Here is an 8672-nt window from a genome sequence, read left to right on the forward strand (position 1 = left end):
AAAACTATGCATGTGAGAGTGGAGCAAAATATTTAAATATTAAAAAATCTAGATTTCTATATCCAGTGAAACTGTCCTTCAAAAGTAAATAAGAAATAAAAACTTTCTCAAGTAAACAAAATTGAAGGCATTTTCCACCAGTAAACCTTGTAAAACATGTTATTAGGATTCTTAAGAGAGAAGGAAAATGATATTAGAAAGCTCTACCTGTGTAAAGAAAGGAAGATATGAACAGGAATTATTAAAGGCCAAGTAATGTCTTCCATGTTTCTTATTCTTAATTAATCTAACAAATAACAATTTGTTCAACTTAATACTAGTACCAGTAGTCTCAGTAATTATAGATTTGTGTAAATGAAGTGAATGGCTGCAATATTATAAAGGGTTGGAGAGGTGAATTGGGAATACTCTGTTATAAGGTACCTGCACCACCTGTGAAGTGATACAGTGTTGTCTGAAAGTGGACTTGAATTAGTCGTACATGTGCATTTCAAATTCCAGGACAACGAGTATAAAAATTTTCAAGAAGTATCTTGAGATAGAGAACACAAGTCACAAAGTGGGAGAATATTATTTGCAAAAGGCATGTCTGATAAAGGACTGTTATCCAAAATATACAAAGAACTCTTAAAACTCAAGAATAAGAAATCAAGAAACCCTATTTAAAAATGGGCAAAAGACCTGTATAGATACCTCACTAAAGGAGACATAAAGATGGCAGATAGCCATATGAAAAGACACTCAACAAATGTATCATAAGGGAATTGTAAATTCAAACTATTCTCAAACTACACTGGACATCTATTAGAATGGCCATAATTCAAAACATTGACAGCAAACTCTGGCAAGGATGTCAAGCAACAAGAACTCTTCTTCATTACTGAAAGTTTTAGCTTATCTTGGGATCCCGGATGAGCCCCCAGGATGGAAGGTTTATGCTTAGCCGCCATGATGATAGCTTACACCTTGTCTTGGGATCCTGAGCGAGCCCCAAGACGATAGATAAAAACTTACAGTGTTCCACCACATTCGTTGCCTCTGAAGGAGAAGATTTAACTCTGGGACCAAAGACAGTCTCAGTCACTGTCACTCAGAGCTTTGTGTATTATAAATTTTGTTAAAGTGATAATGGCAGAAAAAAGCTTCTTACATAGACATCAGATGGGGGTAGAAAGATGATCTGCCTTGCTAGTTTTAAGCAGGAAATTATATACTTTTCTGCCAGCTGCTGAGAATAGAAAAAAATATCTCAAGGCTTTAAAAATTTTGCCCAGACCATTTCCCATAACATACATCCTGGGATGACATCAGCACAAGACTAGCCAGAAGGAAGGGTTAACCCAGAGCTCAAGGCTGTGGACCCAGAACTTCTCCCATAACACACATTCTGAGCTCAAAAAAGGTATGTCCTTGAACAAGACTTACTGCTGCCTACAAGGCCTATGTGTCTAAAGCAAAAGAATGTGAGAAAGAAAGATGTTCACCTCCTCCTAAAAGGGGCCTTAGGCTTGGATACCTTATAAAGTGCCTAAGTTAACCCTCTCCTTACTAGTGGGAATCCAACGTGGTACAACTTTGGAAGATACTTTGGTAGTTTATTACAAAGCTAAATATACTTCTTTTACTATATAATCCAGCCATTGTGGTGCTTAGTATTTCCCCAGTGGTGCTGAAAAACATATGCTTACTCAAAAACTAGCACACAGATGTTTATAATAGCTTTATTCATAATTTCCAAAACTTGGAAGCAACCAAAATGTCCTTCAACAAGAAAAACTGAATATCCAAACTCTGGTATATCCAGACAATGGATTTCGTTCACTGCTTAAAAAGGGGGGCGGGGGGGAAGGTGCCAAGTCATAAAAAGACATGGAGGGACCCTAAATGCATACTACTAAGTGAAAGAACCCAATAGACTAAATATTGTGTGATCCCAATTATATAAAATTCTGGAAAATGCAAAACTGTGGAAACCATAGAAGAATGAGTGGTTGCCACAGATTGAAGCAGAGGGCTGAATACGCGGAGTACAGAGGATATTTAGGGAAGTTAAACTATTCTATATGATGTAATGGTGGATACATTTCATTATACATTTGTCAAAACCCACAGAAGGTACAACACCAGTAGTGAACCCTAATATAAACTGGACTTTAGTTAATAATGATGTCTGTATGAATTGTAACAATTACACCACTCTGTGCAGATGGAAGCAGGGAACGTTGACGGTGAGGGAGGTGGTATATCGTAGAGGCAGGTAATATACTGAAAATCTTTATATTCAATTGTGCTGTTTACCTAAATGTGCTCTTAAAAAGTCTATAAATTATAAAAAAGTTATGAAATCAATAAAAATATGTGTAACTGATATGCAAAGAGAGGAGAGAATATGGAATAATATAAAATACTAAAAACCAGAGAAAACATAAAAGAGTGGAAGACAAGAGAAAGAATAGGGTAAAAAAGGGATAACAGTCAAAAATGTGGTGACTATTACTTCAGCTATATCAACAATAAATTTAAATGTGGGTGACCTAAATACACCAATGAAAAAGAACTATCAGAGTGGATAATGAAAGCAAGACCCAACTAAATGTTTTCTACAGAAAGCCCACTTTTAAGCAGTGGAGAAAGATATACCATGCTAACACTAATCATAAGAAAGCTAAAGTAGCTATATTAATTGTTGTAGACATCAACACTCCTCTATTAGTAGTTAATAGTTCCAATAGTCAGAAAATCAGTAAGGCTATAGTTAATATAACTATCGAATTGACATTTGTAGAATACTTCATCTAACAGCAGCAGAATACACATTCTTCTCAAGCTTGTATAGATCACACTCTGGGCCGTTAAAATGTACCTTAACAAATTTAAAGGAATAGATATCAAAGTATGCTCTCAGAACATGAAATAAAGCTAGATATCAATAACACAAAGATAGCTATAAAATTCTAAAGTAGTTTGTGATTAAATACACTTCTGAGTAATACATGGATTAAATCTCATAAGAAATTTTAAAATATTTTTAACTAAATGAAAATATGACCTATCAAAATTTATAGGATAAACCCAGTACAATGTCATGTTTTTTGCTTTAATCTGTTATTTGTATCTTCAAGAAATTAAGAGAAAAACTGTTCTTTAATACTTATCCAGTTATTTACATTTCTGGTGCTCTTCATTTGTTTTTAAAAAATCTGAGTTTTTTTTTTTTTTTTTTCTGGTATCATTTTCTTTCATCTGTATGAACTTCATTTAGCATTTCTTACACTTTAAGCCTGGTATATAGGAGTTCTATTTGTTTTCCATTATCTGAAAATGTCTGCTTTTAGCTTTCATTGTTTAAGGATACTTCTGCTGGGTTGACTTTTTTTTCCTTAAAAGATGTTGCTTCCCTGTTTTCTGCCTGTGGTTTCTGGTTATTCAGATTATTTCCTCCCCTGAGTGTAATATGTCTTGGATATTTTAAACATTTTCTTTTTATTCATGTTTTTAGAAGTTTGACTCTCAAATATCTAGATTTGATTTTCTTCATATTTATCCCATATGGAATTAAATATTGTTTTTGTACATTTCTCTATTTCTAGATTCAAATTTTGCATGTTAGACTTTTGGATGTCATACAGGTCTAGTATTCTATTTATTTTTTTCAGTGTTTTTTTTCCTACCTCTTCTTTAAATACTTCATTTTCTTTTATTTTTTTCCTCTCCAAAATCACTGATGCTTTGCTTTTCCATTTTGTTCCTGCTATTAAATCCATCCAATGAATTTTTTATTTCTGATTTTGTTTTTCGGTTCTAAATTTTCCAATTTGTACTTTTTCATCATTTCTATTTATATGCTAGAATTTCTTATTTTTTCACTCATCATGAGTATATTGTCCTTTATGTCATTGAATTAGTTATAATGGACACTTTAAAGTTCTTATCAGACAGTTCCAACACTGAGTAATCTTGATACTGGCCTATGTTAGTCATATTTTTCCTTCAGAATGAGTTACATTTTTTTTGGTTCTTCATATGTTGAGTAATTTTATAATGTATCCTGAACATTTAAAATGTTGTTTGTGGAGATTCTAGATTCTGTTAAATTCCTCTGGATGACTTTGTTTTAGTAGGCAATTTAACTTGGTTAGACTCAAACTGAAAACTTATCTTAGTTGCAGATCAGTCAGTTCAGATCAGTCACTCAGTCGTGTCTGACTCTTTGCGACCCCATGGACTGCAGCACACCAGGCTTCCTGTCCATCACCAACTCCCAGGGCCTACTCAAACTTATGTCCATCACATGGGTGATGCCATCCAACCATCTCATCCTCTGTCGCTCCCTTCTCCTCTTACCTTCAATCTTTCCCAGCATCAGGGTCTTTTCCAATGAGTCAGTTCTTCACATCAGGTGGCCAAAGTATTGGAGTTTCAGCTTCAGCATCAGTCCTTCCAATGAATATTCAGGATTGATTTGCTTTAGGATTGACTGGTTGGATCTTCTTGCAGTTTAAGGGACTCTCAGGAGTTTTCTCTAACACCACAATTCAAAAGCATCAATTCTTCAGTTCTCAGCTTTCTTTATAGTCCAACTTTCACATCCATACATGACTACTGGAAAAACCATAGCCTTGACTAGATGGACCTTTGTTGGCAAAGTAATGTCTCTGCTTTTGAATATGCTATCTAGGTTGGTCATATCTTTTCTTCCAAGGAGCAAGTGTCTTTTAATTTCATGGCTGTAGTCACCACCTGCAGTGATTTTGGAGCCCCCCAAAATAAAGTCTGTCACTGTTTCCATTGTTTCCCCATCTATTTGCCATGAAGTGATGGGATTGGATGCCATGATCTTAGTTTTCTGAATGTTGAGTTTTAAGCCAACTTAAATCAGACACATCACTTTCTGTGTAATAATCAACATCAATTTTATTTCTTAGTATTCTTAGCATTCATTCTCTAGCAAGTGAATTTTTAGTCTGTAAGACCTGTACAGTTTAAGCTGCTTTATTATTTGTCCCTAAGTCAGACATAAATAATGGATCACACATTCTGGTAATATTCAGCCATGGTTTTATTCTTGTAGCATTTATTTGTGATTAAGAATGTAAATACAGAAAATGATCCTTTTCAGTGTGATTTTAAGGCTTACATTGGTTGGTGTCTCTTTTCACATATTTAATCTGTTCATTATATAAGCATAAATGTTTCTGGTGACCACTTTTGGAAATGCAGTTTTCACCTGTTGGGCATATGACTGTGTACGTGTTATTAGATATTCGATAATCTCAATTTGGAATCTGTGGGGAGAAAATTCAATCCAAGTTTCAGATCATTCAATAACAATTTCATGAGAATTTATAGAGATTTTAAGATATAATCACATTGTCTTTATCATCATAAAAGCTGTAGAACTTTAGCTCTGAGAAATATTAAGCTTTTTCAAAGCATAGTGTATTAAGCATATTTTTAAATTTTATGTATCTTATGATGTTTTGACATCTTATGCAGCTTGCTGACCAGGGAGAGACTTTGTCTCCTAGGGCTAGCCATTTCTTAGAGATAGCAAAGGGATAGAGCCAGGCCTGGAGCATATCTTTCCTATACAAAATAACCAATCTCTCACATCAACCCAGTATTTTCTCTGCCCTAAATTATCATGAGACCATGTACCAGTCAACTACATACAACTTTATAGCCCATGGCTATAATACTCTATGAAGGAGTGTCCAACAACATCTGAACTTTACAGATAAGGCAAGATCTTATCACCTGTTGAATTTCTTGAGTAGAGTATTGTAAAAAAAAAAAAAAGTATGGATAATTCCCCCCTTCCATTGGGGTTTATTCTTTGCTATATAAGTTTCAAGGTCTGGATATAGTTGGGATGACACCATGCAGTATGAAATAGTCTAATTTAGCCAAGATTGCTTCTCTTTCATGGAAACAGGGTGGTGTTTGGGAGGTAAGTCCTTTTTAGAAACTAGACTAAATAACTGTCACAGTATTAATGGTGGTAAACTTCTAAGGGATAATTATACTGCATAAGTATTACTGTGAAAGACGAGTCTAACCAACATTTGAAACCAAAAGCTTGACTTATTGCTTTTCTGTTTCAGCCATCTATTACTGTGTAACAAAAACACCTAAAAGGCTTAAAATAACAACTTATTATTTCTCTATAGATAAGAGTGGGTGATTTTTCTTCTCCACTAGTTAATATCTGTAGCCTCTCATTCAGCTAGCATTTAGCCAGTGATGGGGCTAGGCTGGAAGGTCTGAAAAACTTCGCTTGTATGTCCAGCACTGTGGGGTTTCACCCCCAGTAGCTTGAGTTTCTTCACAAATTGGCGATCTCAGACTAGTTGTACTTTTTCCATGTTATTAGCTTTGAGAAGTAAAGTGGAAGCTGCCGCACTTCCTAAAGGGGAGGCCTGACACTTCTATAATATGCTAATAAGCCAAAACAAGTCACAAGACCAATCCAGATTCAAGAAGATGGGGAAATGAATCTGTCTCTTATGCATAGACTAGCATGAGGGAAGGAATTGATACTGTCCATCTTTGACCATCAAACTAACCAAAAGAGGCCTATATTTGTAAATCAGTCAGAGAAAAAAAATGATACAAGGTTTGGGGAAATGGGGGATTCAGGGATTTGTAGACTTTCCAAAGCAGGTATGTTGAGGGACTGACTGGCTCTTTCAAAAAGTGTAGTAGTCACTGGAGTAGGCCATAGCTGACTTGCTGAATTTCCAGAGTGTGTCAGAGTGAAAGCTGTTGCTTGACTTTCAGAAATGAGTTGTCACAACCAGCTGACTTTCATAAGTATGTGCACTAGTGAGAAAATTCTCCAGTTAATTGCTATTAGTGTCTGATCGCTTGTCTCTGATTATCAATTTTGGTGGTTACTAGTTCATGTCTTGGGGCTTATGGCCAACAGTGTCTCAGGTTTTCTTCAACTTGGAGACTAGCAACATTTTACTCTTACCAAAGTATTAGTTTTTAAAAGTATTTTTATTAGTACAGGCTTTATTCTGAAGGCACATTTGCGTCAGTTATTGGACTGTCCCCAGAAAGTACTAATTTTTATTTTTGATTGAGAGGCCCAAGGAAGTTATACAATGTATTTGTTTTCACATTGAAATAAAGAACACTAAAGAGATTGTTTCCTCTTAAACATATATCAAGATGGTATGCTCATGTAAGAGCTGAATGGAATACTGGTAACAGTAGTTTACCATGGAGTATTCAGATGTTATATAAGCACAAAGTATACATAAGATGTAAGCAATCACTAAATATACTAGGTGTTCATTAATATTAAGCATCAGATGAATCAAAATGGAAGCTGAACATCATAAAAGTCCATTTTATTAGGACGGGGAAATAAGATGGCAGGATTTAGATTGGAGAAGCATTTGACAATGGCACCCCACTCCAGGACGCTTGCCTGGAAAATCCCATGGACGGAGGAGCCTGGTGGGCTGCAGTCCATGGGGTCGCTAAGAGTCGGGCACGACTGAGCGACTTCACTTTCACTTTTCACTTTCATGCATTGGAGAAGGAATCGGCAACCCACTCCAGTGTTCTTGCCTGGAGAATCCCAGAGACAGAGGAGCCTGGTGGGCTGCCATCTGTGGGGTCGCACAGGGTTGGACACGACTGAAGCAACTTAGCAGCAGCAGCAGCAGCATTTGACAATTCTATGAAGTATGGGCAATAAAGTAATTTTACTAGTTATGTAGCTGGTGGAGTTGGGTATTCTTTTTGTTGTTGTTCGGTTGCACTACTTAAGTATGACATAAAGATGTATTTTATTATGTGATAGAAAATTAAAAAATGATACAGGGAAAACTGGCCATGGACATAGAATAAAATATAGGAATACTGTGAGTAGGGATCAATTAATTTAGACAATGTTTATTTCATAATTTACTGCTACATTCCATCAGGGTATCTGTTTTGATGCTATGACAGTCCAGCAGCTAAAACATACCTTTGAAAAACAATTCTAATGCTTATAGTCTTGTTATATATATATATATATATATATATATATATATATATATATATATATATATATATATAAAATGCACATAACAAAGATATTGCAAAAAACCTCCATCTACCCACAAACTGATATATGCATAATTTCTGAAACACATACCATATATAAAAATATACCTCTGTGTTGGCTGTGATGCTTTCAGCTCTAAGGAAACTTGAGTTTGTAAGGTACCAGAAAGTTATCTTAGGCCCTGTGGGGCATATGGTCTTCTTCAGCCTACTCAGCTCTGCTACTGTAATGTGAAGGCAGCCACAGGCAAAACAAACATTTTTTATTAGTGTTTAACAAAAGTTGAATTTACAGACACATAAGTTTGAATATCGTATAGTTTTCACATCACAAAATAATCTTTTTCAACCATTCAGAAAGGTAAAACATTGCAGGCAGTGGGCCAGATCTGAATCACTTGCAGAAAAATGTACAACCAAATCAAAGCAAGGCACTGCAGCAGTAAAGTGAGGGGCGAATGCTGGTAGCCAACCTTTTATTTTGCAGAATAATTCAAGAAATACAAATTATTATGATAGTATCTAACATATAGCTCTTCCTTTGTTTCAGACACTATTCTAAGTGCTTTAAAAATATTAACTCATTTACAACTCAAAGCAATCCTATT

Source organism: Budorcas taxicolor, chromosome 5, assembly GCF_023091745.1.
Source record: "Budorcas taxicolor isolate Tak-1 chromosome 5, Takin1.1, whole genome shotgun sequence".
Classification (NCBI taxonomy): domain Eukaryota; kingdom Metazoa; phylum Chordata; class Mammalia; order Artiodactyla; family Bovidae; genus Budorcas; species Budorcas taxicolor.